Source organism: Saccostrea echinata, unplaced genomic scaffold (genome assembly GCF_033153115.1).
Source record: "Saccostrea echinata isolate AGI-Se365-2 ecotype Australia unplaced genomic scaffold, CSIRO_AGI_Sech_v1 ptg000022l, whole genome shotgun sequence".
NCBI lineage: Eukaryota > Metazoa > Mollusca > Bivalvia > Ostreida > Ostreidae > Saccostrea > Saccostrea echinata.
The window spans coordinates 7,580,616-7,595,943 of record NW_026889771.1 but is presented as its reverse complement, the minus strand read 5'-3'; the positions used below and the strand labels follow the sequence as shown (position 1 = coordinate 7,595,943).

General features: G+C 32.7%; 1 protein-coding gene across 1 annotated transcript in view; it reads right to left on the bottom strand.

Moving 5' to 3' along the window:
* The window catches only part of LOC133190328 (uncharacterized), a 292,684-nt gene extending 285,663 nt beyond the window's left edge, over window positions 1-7,021 (bottom strand). Inside the window, exon 1 of the mRNA XM_061325889.1 lies at window positions 7,018-7,021. The gene's annotated coding sequence lies outside the window, so the exon portion shown is untranslated. The remainder of the gene's footprint in view (window positions 1-7,017) is intronic.
* Between the last annotated feature and the right edge of the window lie 8,307 nt (window positions 7,022-15,328).

Genomic DNA, 15,328 nt, shown 5'->3' with positions numbered 1-15,328 from the left:
ACATATATATTTTTATGCATGTTTTATATAATTATTACATTTATGAAGTTTATCTTAAAATGAAAATTTTATGATACTTTTTTCATGTCATGCTTGCTTTCTTGTCCTTATTCTAGATTATGTTACAGGTCATCAGATGAGAAACACGTTTTGTAATTGTATACATAGATTGACAGGGACTTGTTACTGATTCAAATAGTTATCTTTTTGGGGAAAAAATTATATATATATAGAACCCAAGAGTATTTCGAGGGGATCACTGGGACACCAGGTAATACTAGTATTTACTGTCCGGTTGGGACCGGAGGGAAAAAATAATAGTTAAAGAAAAGTCTTGATCCCTTACCTTACAGAATGAACAAGATGTGATTGTGAAACCCTGATGCCCCTGTATGGCAGCTCATGGAGAAGGTTAGAGTTTCTCAAATGCAAGTCAAAATCCAAGGTCAAGAGATAAAAAATTGGGGTACCCAAAGAAAGGTCTTGTCACAAGGAATACATCTGTGAAATATGAAAGCTCTAGCACCAACCGTTCAAAAGTTATGACTAAGGTAAAAAAAATTCAAAAGTAGGTCAAACTTGCTGGTATCCACGGGAAGGCCTTGTCACAAGGAAAACACTTGTGAAATTTGAAAGCCCTAGCTCCAACCATTCAAAACTTATGGCCAAGGCAGCCCTCTAAAATTGAGGCGCCAGTTGCCTCCTAATTAAAAAATTTTAGTCGCCAATGCTTTTTAGTCGCCTGGCAAATTTCTCTTAGGCGCCAATGTGAGTCGGGGACTGATGGGGGTAAACACGGAAGGGAGGCGTCTGGTGCGAGTATCTTTGTGCCCCCCTTTCCAGTTGGAATAGAAATGTAGGAGATACAGTAACTATAGGAAATGTTCAAAGTAGAACTGTAAAAAAAACCGTTTCTACTTTGCAAATATTTTATACTTGATTGACACCCCCTTTTTTTCCGTCCAATGCAATCAGTGCATTCGCCAAAAATAACAAAAGTCGTGAAGAAAAATTTTCCTTGAAATATTATCCAGTTAAATGCTAAATGGTTTAAATTTGAGCATGTCTGTAAACACTATTAAAAAAAATAAACGCAATCATTTCTTTTTAAGAAAGTTGGATCTAATGAAATATTTTTTAAACTGTTTAAACTATAATAATGTCGAGGGTTGTTTACATGCATTTGATGCTCGTCCGTACAATTACGACCGAACACTAGAAGTGGCAAACAATTGACCACATAACCCGTCCAATTTACTGCATTTCGCAATTGTCCATTTTCTGGAACCAAAAATTAACGGGGCAGGTATTGTCTTATCTAGTCTACTTGTCATCTACAAAAATTTAGAATTTTTCAATTTAAAATTTGTATATAACAATTGTCATATACAAATTTAAATTGAAAAATTCTGATTTTTTGTAGAGGACATACTACCTAAGCTCTATATGCACTGACGCGACGCGATATTTCGTACGTACGTGCTCTTACTAATAAAACAATTAATCAAAGAAGGTGACAAAAAAAGCCATTGTTAAAAAAAATGATTTTCCCCTCTTTTAAAATTTCTTTTCGTCTCTTCAGAAAAATAATTGATGAAAATGCTTATAGTTCCAGAATTTGACGATCGTCAAGCCAATTTGGCATTTAAAGAGAAATTTTAGGCGCCAATCAAAATTTTTTAGGTGCCATGGCGAGAAATTAGTCTTCAATTAGAGCCCTAAAGTCTTTTACAAGTGGGTCAAACTCCAAGGTCAAGGTAAAAAATATTTGTACCAAAGAGAAAGTCTTATGACAAGGAATACACAGATATATGAAGTATGAAAGCCCTAGCACCCACTGTTCAAAAGTTATAGCCAAGATTAAAGTGTGGCTAAATTTTGCAAAAGTGGGTCATTCTCCAAGGTCAAGAGCATGGCCGTAGGAACCGGGGGGGGGGGGGGGGGGTTGCCCCCAATAATTTTGCCGATATATGGATTACTATAGTAAACTTAGATACTATATGCTGGTGCCCCTTCAATAAAAACGTCTGATTGATGACCTTATTTTTTATTTATTTATATATTTTTTGCTTGTTAAGGAATTTTTGGTTGTTGATGACCCTTTTTTTTTTTTTTGCTTATTGGGAAATTTTTGGTAGTGCCCCTGCAACTGAAAATGTATGCCCCCCCCCCCCGCAACTGAAATTGCTTCCTACGGGCCTGAACAGGTCAAATATGTTGTTAACTCAAAGAAAGGTCTTGTCACAAGGAATACACATGTGAAATTTGAAAGCCATAGCAATGTTAAGGGCAAGATTAAAGTTTTTCAGACATCCATGTACAGACAGACGAACGGAGCAAAAACTATATACCCCCAATTCTTCATTTACGGGAGCATAAAAAGTACACGTCGATCCCATCCTCATTCTATTTGAAAGAAGTCAATATCCCATACCTATATAATCTAATTTCCCATTAATTAGCACCTGTCATCTAGAAGGTTTGTGTATACTACTTGCAGGATGCATAGTTACTTTTCAGAAATAAATGTGTTGAATCTTTTAAATTAAGGACATACACAACGTACCTTACCTACTGATAATTTTTCTAGATATTCTTAATATAAAATTATAGTGCCATCAGATGTTCGTAGACAAAAAATCAGCATGCATTACCAGGGGTTTTGAAAAAATATCAATTGATGAAAATTCTTGTATAATTCAAAGAAAAATATACAAAAAATATTGAACATATATTCTACATGTTTTGTTTATCCAAACTTGTTTTAGAAGAAGTGAAGAACAGCATATATAGACATTAAAATGTATCACACAGTTCCTTTAAGTATTGGAACTCTTCAACTCCAAGGGAAAAGACAACAAGGTTCAAACTATGTTGCGTATGTCCTTAATTTCTTATTACAAGCAACCTGAAAACATATAAAAGTTGGATTATATGAAGAATATGGGTATATTTCATTTTTCAGTTGCAGAAACACCTCTACTAATGTTATTGTGATTTAAATTCAAGACACGTGGTGCAGGTTGACCCATTCAAAGGATATATGGCAGAACCGGTTTTATAAATAAAATTGGCAGTAAACCAGGAAATTGCTATAATCTGTTTCTTTTAAAAACATGTCCTACAAAAATTTCAGAAAGATTTTTAAGATTTTAAACAGAAATGAGTGGGAAAAAAATCACAATATACTTAATTAATCTTCGCTTTTGTTATAACTTAGGGCGAAAATTGGAGCTTTAGGGTACTGCCGCGTGTAAAGGACTTGTGTGAGCTTATCTCACTAAACAACTACTACTGAGCAGTATTGAAAAGCGTCTTTGATTGTTCTACAAAGTCATCGGTTCTCAAAATATTCACTCATCAGTCAAACAGGAAAGATTATATTTTTCACTGTTTTGCCTAATAATGAAAATTGACCACCTTAGACAGTACATCAAGCATTATACAATGCAATGTATTGTAGAACAGTTGTATTTTTATTTAAAAGCAAAATTAATTAGCTTGCAATTAAAGAACTTCACTCGACACTCCAATTTTCCTCGGGGTGTTTCGCATATATCCATATCAGTCTTTCAATAAAAAAAAAATCAGCAAAAGTAACTGTTCTTTGATGAGATCTTAGATCTAAGTACTGTTATCAGAATATATTCTGTTTATCCTTCCTGGTGCTTATCTGCATCACTCTCAAAATTTACACTCATCAGTCAAACACGAGATTTCTCTCTTTTTCAATCTTTCATGTACCCAAACTAGGCGTTGAACAGCAATGAAAAAAATTTGTCGAAAAATCCTTCGACATTATTACTGCATTGTTAATTTAGGTTCATATGAAAGAGAACAATCATATAAGAAAATGTGAATGAAAATATTCCATCCAGCCTGTTTTTCAAAACTTTTTTAAAAATAAAAATATATTAGAAAATATGTTAATTTACACCTTATTTTCAATACTATAATGTAAAACAAAAATGGACTTCTTTTTATCGATTGATATTGCATTGAAGTGCAGTGCAATAAAATGCAGTTAAATTCTTATGGTAAACAGGATAAATTTTCTTCCAAACAAAAAAATCCACTCATCAGTCAAAAAGGAGTGTTCATTTCTTTTGGATCTTTTGCGCATATCCAAACTAGTCATTCATACCAAAAAAAAAAAAAAAGCAACACGTGACTTTGCAAAAGTCCTTCGACTTAATTACTGATTGTTAATTTTGATTCATATCAAAGAAAACAAATATTTAAGAATATGAGAATAAAAGATATGCCCTCTAGTCTGTTTTTGAAACTTTTTTTTCAAAGCATAACATGAAAAAAGGTGTGTGTATTCAATCAGTTTTTAAATTCAATTTGGAAAGAAATGGACCAAGTTAACTTTAATTGGACAATTTGGCAGGCATCACAATGTATCGCATTGTATTGCAGCAGAGTGCAGTATGGTGCAATTCTACTTTTATTTAAACAAGCACAATTATTTTACTTGTCAATGTATTAGAAATATTCCCCACCATCCACCCTCCAAAGACACCTTTTATATACAATTTGTCCTTGTCACTGAATGTTTATTTGGAAATTTACATAATGTAAGTTTTGTTTCAAAGGTTGATAACTCAAATTATGTCCCTTTGAACAACGTAGACAAAACTATCATTGATTTCTGCTTTTTATTACATTTTCAACAGTGAAATACTCTGAATTATTTATTGAATAAAAGTGATATTCTCTCACAGTGTGAAAGGATACCAAAATGATATTCTCTCACAGTGTGAAAGGATATCAAAGTAAGTAAAAAATAATTTCTGGCCTGTCATAAGATAGAGGTAGTAACTGACCATCTTGTTAGAGCTAAAACTACAAATTTCTTCCCAAATATGTTACTAAAATCCATGCTATGTAATGTTTTCAATCTCAAGCTCTGACGTCTCAACGGCTCAACTATGACGTCAAGCCTATGACACTGTGTTAAGAGAAGACAGAGGCAAAGGGAAAATCAAAGAAAATGTAATAAACAGAAAATTCAATGTTTTGTAGATGAATATGGAATTTATTTCACTCGTGAGACAGGATTTTTTGATATTTTCACTCGTGCTTCGCACTCGTGAAAATATAAAAAAAATCCTGTCCCACTCGTGAAATAAATTCCATATTCATCTACAAAACATTGAATATCCTCTATATATTATGTAAATGTTTAAGCAATGCTAACGAGTAACAGGCTTGTATACTATATATAAGATGTTAGAGAGACATTCACAAATGACCATGTGTTCAGGTCCGAGTAAATAACGGTAATGTCGCGTGTAAAGGACATAGTGTGAGCTTATCTCACTGAACAAGTACTGCTAAGCAGTGTTGAAAAGCGTCTTTGATTGTTCTACAAAGTCATCGGCGCTTTGTTTGAGTCTCAAAATATTCACTCATCAGTTGAAAATTGACCAAGTATGTTTTAATTACACAGTACATCAAGCATTACAATGCAATGTATGGTAGGACAGTTGTATTTTATTTAAAAGCAAAATTAATTAGCTTGCAATTAAAGAACTTCACTAGACACTCCAATTTTCCTCGGGGTGTTTCGCATATATCCATATCAGTCTTTCAATAAAAAAGAAAATCAGCAAATGTAACTGTTCTTTGATGAGAACTTAGATCTAAGTACTGTTATCAGAATATATTCTGTTTATCCTTCCTGGTGCTTATCTGCATCACTCTCAAAATTTACACTCATCAGTCAAACACGAGATTTCTCTCTTTTTCAATCTTTCATGTACCCAAACTAGGCGTTGCATAAAATAATAAACAGCAATGAAAAAAAATTGTCGAAAAATCCTTCGACATTATTACTGCATTGTTAATTTAGGTTCATATGAAAGAGAACAATCATATAGAAAATGTGAATGAAAATATTCCATCCAGCCTGTTTTTCAAAACTTTTTTAAAAATAAAAATATATTAGAAAATATGTTAATTTACACCTTATTTTCAATACCATAATGTAAAACAAAAATGGACTTCTTTTTGTCGATTGACATTGCATTGAAGTGCAGTACAATAAAATGCAGTTAAATTCTTATTATGGTAATCAGTATAAATTCTCTTGCAAACAAAAAAATCCACTCATCAGTCAAAAAGGAAAGTTCATTTCTTTTGGATCTTTTGCGCATATCCAAACTAGTCATTCGATACAAAAAAAAAAGCAACACGTAACTCTGCAAAAGTCCTTCGACTTAATTACTGATTGTTATTTTTGATTCATATCAAAGAAAACAAATATTTAAGAATATGAGAATAAAAGATATGCCCTCTAGTCTGTTTTTGAAGCCTTTTTTTTTCAAAGCATAAAATGAAAAAAAAAGTGTGTGTATTCAATCAGTTTTTAAATTCAATTTAGAAAAAAAAATGGACTAAGTTAACTTTAATTGGACAATTTGGCAGGCATCACAATGTATCGCATTGTATTGCAGCAGAGTGCAGTATGGTTCAATTCTACTTGTATTTAAACAAGCACAATTATTTTACTTGTCAATGTATTAGAAATATTCCCCACCATCCACCCTCCAAAGACAGCTTTTATATGAAATATATGGAGATAACGAACAGTATTCAAGCTCAAAAGTCCATTAAACAATACAAAATAGGAGCAGAGCAAACACGGACCTCTAAACATTAGAGGTGGGATCAGGTGCCATGGAGGAGTGAGCATCCCCTGCCGACCGGTCACACCCGCCGTGTGCTCCTTGTCATGATCGGGAAATAACGGAAAAATCCGTCGACAATTCAGTGTGTTAATAATGGCCTAACAATTAGTATGAAAAACGTCAGTCAGCATTTGACTCAATGATAAATTGTATTTGCTGACAAGGTCATTGTATCGACCATAGAACTTATCAAATGATGACTTTAAACGAGACAGCTGATATTCTTGTTTCATCAACTTGTTTGTCAATAATTTACCTCGTTTTAGAAATTGTTCATACGTAGAGCATGCTCTTGCGTATCGAATCAACTGAGAGATATATACCCCGTATGCCGGTGATGAAGGTATATTGCTGCATAAGTAAGGGAAGTTGACGATTGAAAAGTTAAAGTCATCACGTGTATCATAAAGCTTGGTTGTTAGATTACCATTAACGTCTTTTTCAAGTAAAATATCCAAATATGAAACAGATGTGTCAGACTCTGTGGTATCTTTTATCTCAAGCTCACCAGGATATATCGTATCGACATAAGAATGAAAATAACCATTGTTAATTGACAATACATCGTCGATATATCTAAATGTCGAGTTGAAGGCCACAGCAAGTGTTTTCTTCTTTTCACGTACAAGATTTTGGACAAATTCTGCTTCATATGAATACAAAAAAGGTCTGCTAATAACGGGGCGCAATTGGTACCCATGGGAATTCCAATAGATTGTTGGAAGACCTGGTCTCCAAAAACCACATAGATATTGTCAATCAGAAACTCAAGCATCTTTTTAATGTCAACTTCAGAGTACTTGTGTGTACAATCAGATTGTTTTTTAACAAAATAATTTTGCAAATGACCAATGACAAGGTAAGTATATTTACGAGTTCCATTTTATTGAAAAAGCAGCTGTCAATTATATAAAAAAGCCTGGACTTTAATTTATCGTGGGGAATGGTTGTGTATAAAGTAGAAAAGTCATAAGTTTTTAAGCTGTTGATTTTGGTAAAATCTTGCGATTTCAAATTTTCCAAAAGTTCCTTGGAATTTTTTTTTATACAATTTGTCCTTGTCATTGAATGTTTATTTGGAAATTTGCATAATGTAAATTTTGTTTCAAAGTTCGATAACTCAAATTATGTCCCTTTGAACAACGTAGACAAAACTATCATTGATTTCTGCTTTATATTATGTAAATGTTTAAGCAATGCTAACGAGTAACAGGCTTGTATACTATATATAAGATTTTAGAGAGACATTCACAAATGACCATGTGTTCAAGTCCGAGTAAATAACGGTAATGTCGCGTGTAAAGGACATAGTGTGAGCTTATCTCACTGAACAAGTACTGCTAAGCAGTGTTGAAAAGCGTCTTTGATTGTTCTACAAAGTCATCGGCGCTTTGTTTGAGTCTCAAAATATTCACTCATCAGTTGAAAATTGACCAAGTATGTTTTAATTACACAGTACATCAAGCATTACAATGCAATGTATGGTAGGACAGTTGTATTTTATTTAAAAGCAAAATTAATTAGCTTGCAATTAAAGAACTTCACTCGACACTCCAATTTTCCTCGGGGTGTTTCGCATATATCCATATCAGTCTTTCAATAAAAAAAATCCGCAAAAGTAACTGTTCTTTGATGAGAACTTAGCTGTAAGTACTGTTATCAGAATATATTCTGTTTATCCTTCCTGGTGCTTATCTGCATCACTCTCAAAATTTACACTCATCAGTCAAACACGAGATTTCTCTCTTTTTCAATCTTTCATGTACCCAAACTAGGCGTTGCACAAAATAATAAACAGCAATGAAAAAAAATTGTCGAAACAGCAATGAAAAAAATTTGTCGAAAAATCCTTCGACATTATTACTGCATTGTTAATTTAGGTTCATGTGAAAGAGAACAATCATATAAGAAAATGTGAATGAAAATATTCCATCCAGCCTGTTTTTCAAAACTTTTTTAAAAATAAAAATATATTAGAAAATATGTTAATTTACACCTTATTTTCAATACCATAATGTAAAACAAAAATGGACTTCTTTTTATCGATTGACATTGCATTGAAGTGCAGTGCAATAAAATGCAGTTAAATTCTTATTATGGTAAACAGTATAAATTCTCTTGCAACAAAAAAATCCACTCATCAGTCAAAAAGGAGTGTTCATTTCTTTTGGATCTTTTGTGCATACCCAAACTAGTCATTCGATACAAAAAAAAAGCAACACGTGACTTTGCAAAAGTCCTTCGACTTAATTACTGATTGTTAATTTTGATTCATATCAAAGAAAACAAATATTTAAGAATATGAGAATAAAAGATATGCCCTCTAGTCTGTTTTGGAAACCTTTTTTTTTTCAAAGCATAAAATGAAAAAAAAGTGTGTGTATTCAATCAGTTTTTAAATTCAATTTGGAAAAAAATGGACTAAGTTAATTTTAATTGGACAATTTGGCAGGCATCACAATGTATCGCATTGTATTGCAGCAGAGTGCAGTATGATGCAATTCTACTTGTATTTAAACAAGCACAATTATTTTACTTGTCAATGTATTAGAAATATTCCCCACCATCCACCCTCCAAAGACACCTTTTATATACAATTTGTCCTTGTCATTGAATGTTTATTTGGAAATTTGCATAATGTAAGTTTTGTTTCGAAGTTCGATAACTCAAATTATGTCCCTTTGAACAACGTAGACAAAACTATCATTGATTTCTGCTTTATATTATGTAAATGTTTAAGCAATGCTAACGAGTAACAGGCATGTATACTATATATAAGACGTTAGCTAGAGAGACATTCACAATGACCATGTGTTAAAGTCCGAGTAAATAACGGTTACCTTAGTAGTGTTACTTTTTTCAAAATTGTCCGATGCGACTAGTAACATGAATTACATTGAAAAGGAGATTTTATAAAATTAGAAGAGAGAGTTAGAGACCCCGATTTTGTATATAACACGTAATGCAACGAACATGTACATAATTATGAATTTATCCTGATTATTTGAGTTACCACGACACATGTATCGGTCGAACACGTGTTTACTTGGTGTTTATGCATAGACTGTCAATTTGATTGGCTATTACCTGAGAAGGAGCAGATACAGATATTAGTGTCATCGATATCTGCAAACATCTAGCAATCGAACTCAAGTTCTTTATTTCTTTGCGTCATACGACAAATCAGATTACATATATTAATAACTAAACATATATACAATATTATAAAATATAACAATATGAGAGTGAGCATAATCAATAAATAGCAAGTAAACTAGGTAGGATGATATCTTCAGATCACATCCAATAGGTAAACCCAACAAGGATGGTAACATACAAATTATTTGTCGTTTCAAGAACTGGAAGATAAAAAACAAAATTTATGCAGCAAAAAGAAACCTGAAGAAATCCGGCATCTTTATTACCGAAGACCTGACCAGATATAGACAGGCCATAGTAAAAGAACTTCCAAGTGCCAAACGAGCCGAAAGAGTGCATTCGTTCTGGACTAGTGACGGTAGAATTTTCACAAAGCTCTCTGATAAAGCTCACAAATACCTAATCCGATCTATTAAAGAGTTGCACGAACTTGCTCCACCTCAGTGGACAACATCTGACCCAGAAGCTGAAACACCCGATAACCAGTATTAGCGACTTCACTATCGACTTGTTATTAAAATGTGTCTAAAATAATTTACCATGGTTACTGACTTCAGCTCTCATTAATGAAAACTAAATAAGAATACCTAAAATAAAGTATGAATTCACTACACGGTAACAGTTTGAAATTATTTAAAAAAAAAAAAACCTCTCTCCTTTCATTATTACAGTATGACCACTGTTTTTTGGAAAGCCATGTATATAGTTTTCACACTGTTTATATTCAACAATTCTGCCCCTACGCATCTTGTTTTGTTTAGTGACACACATTTGTTACTTTTGTTATCCTTGTTTACACTTTTTATTTTCACTTTGTTTCCTTTATCTTTGTATATACGCTTTTGTTTTTTGATTTTGCTTTATTATTATTTTTACTCCTTATTTTGTTGTCACAGTTTATCCAACATGTACTCAAATTATTTTGATATTTGTCATTGCTTGCAGCTCTTACAATCAAATTTCTTCATTTGTTCAAAATTTTTAGCCAATGGCAGGTAACACAGTGTCACAATATCGAGCCGCAGTAGGAATTTATTACTCAAAAACCAGATGCACAGTCAAATCAATGCTATTCTCTATCTTTGATTTTAGAAACGTACTTTCGTATCTATTACAGGTATATAACTATTACTTTCAAATGTTCAAATGTATAGCCAACAAGAGTATGAAAAGCTCTATTCATGTCTATTTTTGCTTGCAAATTATTCATCTACTATTATTATTGTCTGGCGACATTGAAACCAACCCTAGTCCGAATGGTGTTCCTATTCATAGTTTAGATATTTTTCACCATAACATTAGGAGTATTAGAAACAAAATAGAAAGCTTAACCTCTTATGTAACTGACTTCGATATCCTATGCTTTACAGAAACACACTTGGACGCAAGTATAAGTAATTGCGAAATTTCAATTGAGGGATTTAATACAATATTTCGAAAAGATAGGAATTTCGCACGGAGGAGGAATTCTTGTTTATATATCTGAATCTCTTCGAGCCATTAGACGCGATGACCTTGAACCCACTTTAATAGAATGTATCTGGTTAGAAGTGTGTGTACCTACCTGTAATTTTTTTCTGTGCTGTGTATACCGTCCACCAAATAGCAACAAATCCTTTTGGAATAATCTTATGTGGTCTATAGGAAAAGCTTCTGATATTTCCAGTAAAATAACTTTAGTTGGAGACCTTAATATAGATTACATTCCTCGAACACATATCATGAATGAAATTCTGTTAAAATACAATCTCACAAACACTATCCATGAAGCCACTCTTATCACGAGCTCATCGAACACACTTATTGACCCAATTCTAGTCAATCCAGATATTTCAGTTCTCCACTCAGGCGTGTTACACACAGACAGTGCAATAAGCGATCACAAAGGGACATATATTTTTCTCAAATTAAGCGTTAATCTAGACCAATCTTATGAACGTAAAGTGTGGGTATATAAAAATGCGGACATGGACAAACTAAATTTACTTATTGAAAATACCGACTGGGCAAACCTCATTTGTAATGCACAAAATGTTAATCAGGCAGCAACTGAAAACTTCTCTTTGGCATTCATGAATATAGTTAGACAATGTATACCTGAAAAATCTGTTATTATACGGCCGAAAGATAAACCATGGTTTGATTCTGCATTGCGCAAAACTTTTCGTATAAAAAATAGACTTAAACGAAAAGCCCCCCCCCCCCCCAAAAAAAAAGACTCTGGTTGGACAAATTTTAAACAAGTGAGAAATAAGTTTAACAATATGAAAAAACATGCAATTGAAAATTACAACAATAATCTAGAATTACATCTTACTGACGCTAGCAAAAAGAACTCGAAACTACATGTATACTGGAAATTATTGAAGGATGTTTTTAAAACCAAAGTTACCTCTGATATTCCACCATTACAATATATAACAGATACTGGTTGTACAAATATTGCTTATTCAAATGAAGAGAAAATAGATGTACTCAATAATTATTTTACATCTGTATCATGTGTTGATGACAGTAGTTAAGAATTACCTGAGGCATATCATGTATGTAACAGTGTAATTAGTAGTATATGTATTACTGAGCAAGAAATAATTGATATAGTAACAAAACTTCCTACAAACAAAGCTATTGGTCCTGATAATATAAGCAACGAGATGTTAAAATCAGCAAAGTTTACTATTGCTAAACCGCTTTGTTTATTGTTTAATAGATCTCTGAATGAATGTATTTTTCCGTCCGGTTGGAAATTAGCAAATGTACTTCCTCTTTTTAAAAAAGAAGATCCTTCTGTGATGTCTAACTACAGACCAGTTTCATTGTTCAGTTGTGTTGGAAAAATCATGGAAAGAGTTGTGTTTAAATATATTTATAATTTTTTTCAAGACAATAATCTTTTTTCATAAATATCAGGCTGGTTTTTTACCTGGTCACTCAACAGTGTACCAGTTAATAGAAACATATGACAATATTGTAAAAGCTATTGATGATGGAAAATTTTGTTGTATGGTATTTTGTGATCTTTCAAAAGCGTTTGATCGTGTTTGGCATAAAGGTATATTATTTAAACTTAAAACATATGGGATTACTGGTAGTTTGCATAAATGGCTTGAGAATTATCTTGAATGTAGATATCAACGGGTGATGTAACTTGTTATCAACACCCAAACCCTTATATGCTGGTGTTCCCCAGGGCTCCGTTTTAGGACCACTTTTGTTTTTAATTTATGTGAGTGATGTAGCTGATAATATGGTTACTTTTTGTAGATTATTTGCTGATGATAATTCTTTGCAGCATTCTTCTCATAATATGAAAATTATTGAAAGAGACTTACACAAAGATCTAAATGCTCTGGAACTTTGGTCTAAAAAATGGTTATTGAAATTTAATCCCTCTAAAACTAAAGCAATAATGTTTAGTACAAAGAAAAACATAGAATATCCTAAGCTTCTTTTTCAACAATGTCAATTGGACTTCATCTCTGAACACAAACATCTCGGAGTATTTTTTTCACACGACGCTAGCTGGTCACTGCATATTGAAAATCTACTGTCTAATGCCTACAAAAAATTATCTCTTTTGAAAAAATTAAAATTTAAAGTAAATCAAAAAACTCTCTCACTCATGTATACGTCATTTATAAGTCCGCAACTTGAATACGCTTCAGTGGTATGGGGATGCTGTCAACATAGTGATAACGATAAGTTAGAAAAACTGCAACTTTATGCCGCTAGAATTGTAACAGGGTTAACAACTATAGCTTCTAAAGATTCACTATACTTTGAAACGGGATGGGAACCTCTTAGTTGTAGAAGACAAGAAGCTAGAATAAAAACTATGTTCAAGCATAATAATTTAGTGTCTGAATACATAATGGACATACTTCCAGATATGCGCTGTAACACATCTATCTACTCCACAAGAAATTCTCAAAGTTATGATATTTCAAAATGTCGATTAGAAACTTATGTCTACATTTATTCCGACAGTAGTTAATGAATGGAACTCAATTCCACTCGAAATTTACAGTCAATGTCAAAATTCAAATCTAAAATTAGTACTAAAAAATCTGCTCCACCATCATACTTTGATTACGGTAACAGACGACTAAATGTTCTTCAAACCAGACTACGGCATAATTGCGTATTGAATAGCGACCTTTAAAGATGCAATTTAATATCAAGTCCTTTATGCTCGTGTGGTAAAGTTGAGGATACATATCATTATTTTTTGTATGTCCAAAGTATGAGAAAGCCAAAAAAGATTTTTTAAATAATTTATTACAATTTGACAAGATCCACACTCTAGATACATGTCTTATTATGGGGGTAGATTCATTGAATGCTGCAGATAATGAACGTCTCTTTTCTTTTGTTCAAACATTTATTAAACATTCCGGTAGATTTCCTTGTTAGCATTAATTAATGTATCAGTATATGCATTTGTACAAAATTAAGTATATATATATATATATCAGCAAAATGCATCGATTTGCAAACTTTTGAAAATATTGTATACTTTAAAACTTCATGTTTAACTGTGACGATTTAAATGTGTAATTTACATGTAGGGAGGGCGTAATAAGTTTTCATAACTTGTGTCCAATCCCATTGTATTTATAAATTACAATAAAATATGTTCAAACCAACACTAGCGCTTCAAGGTTATGGAAAACGAGCAGCATCCCTTAGGCATTTAAACAGCTACATGTAAATGGACAACAATGTTTTTTTTGCCAGTTGTATTCACCGATAGTACAACAAAGGAAAGCAGACGAAAATCGCCATGGTTACAGTATGACTTTGAGAAACCTAGAATTCCACCTTTATTAAACGTGTTGCAAATGAATTGTTTGTAATTGTGAGCATGGAAATAATAGAATAAAAATGGACAGCGTGGAAAAGCATGCAAATGCGTGGAAAAAATGTCCTATGTGCCTTTTCGATCGCCTTGGGTTTTTTTTTTAAGCGTAAAATTCCTATAGTATCCGTAGTAACCCACAAAGCAATTCAACTCATTCAGATTAAGCTAACGTCTCTATATGAGTGAAAAATTCTCGAATGGGACGTAAAACAACATACAATCAATCAATCAGATTAAGCTATATTGGTACCCCATTTGCTACATGTACTCTGACGCGGGGTATGTTTATAGTCCCATTTCACATGCAAGATTGTTTGTCCAAAAAGAAATTTTAATACATGAATGCAGAAAATAATGCAATGAAGAATACTTATTGAATGAATCTGGTAAAAATAGCGTTTATCACTATAGAAATCAACGGAAAATATCCCCCCCCCCCCCGATGAGACAAAAATTCCTTTTTATGGGTTTTATGAATTGTTATTTCACAAATTCCTACTAAAGCTTTCGTTTTTTTCACCGGGGTGGGGGGTGGGGTATGTTTATAGACAAAAAAAACTGCAAAATTGGTCATCTTACTACCAATTTCAAATGAAATTACAAATAAAATAAG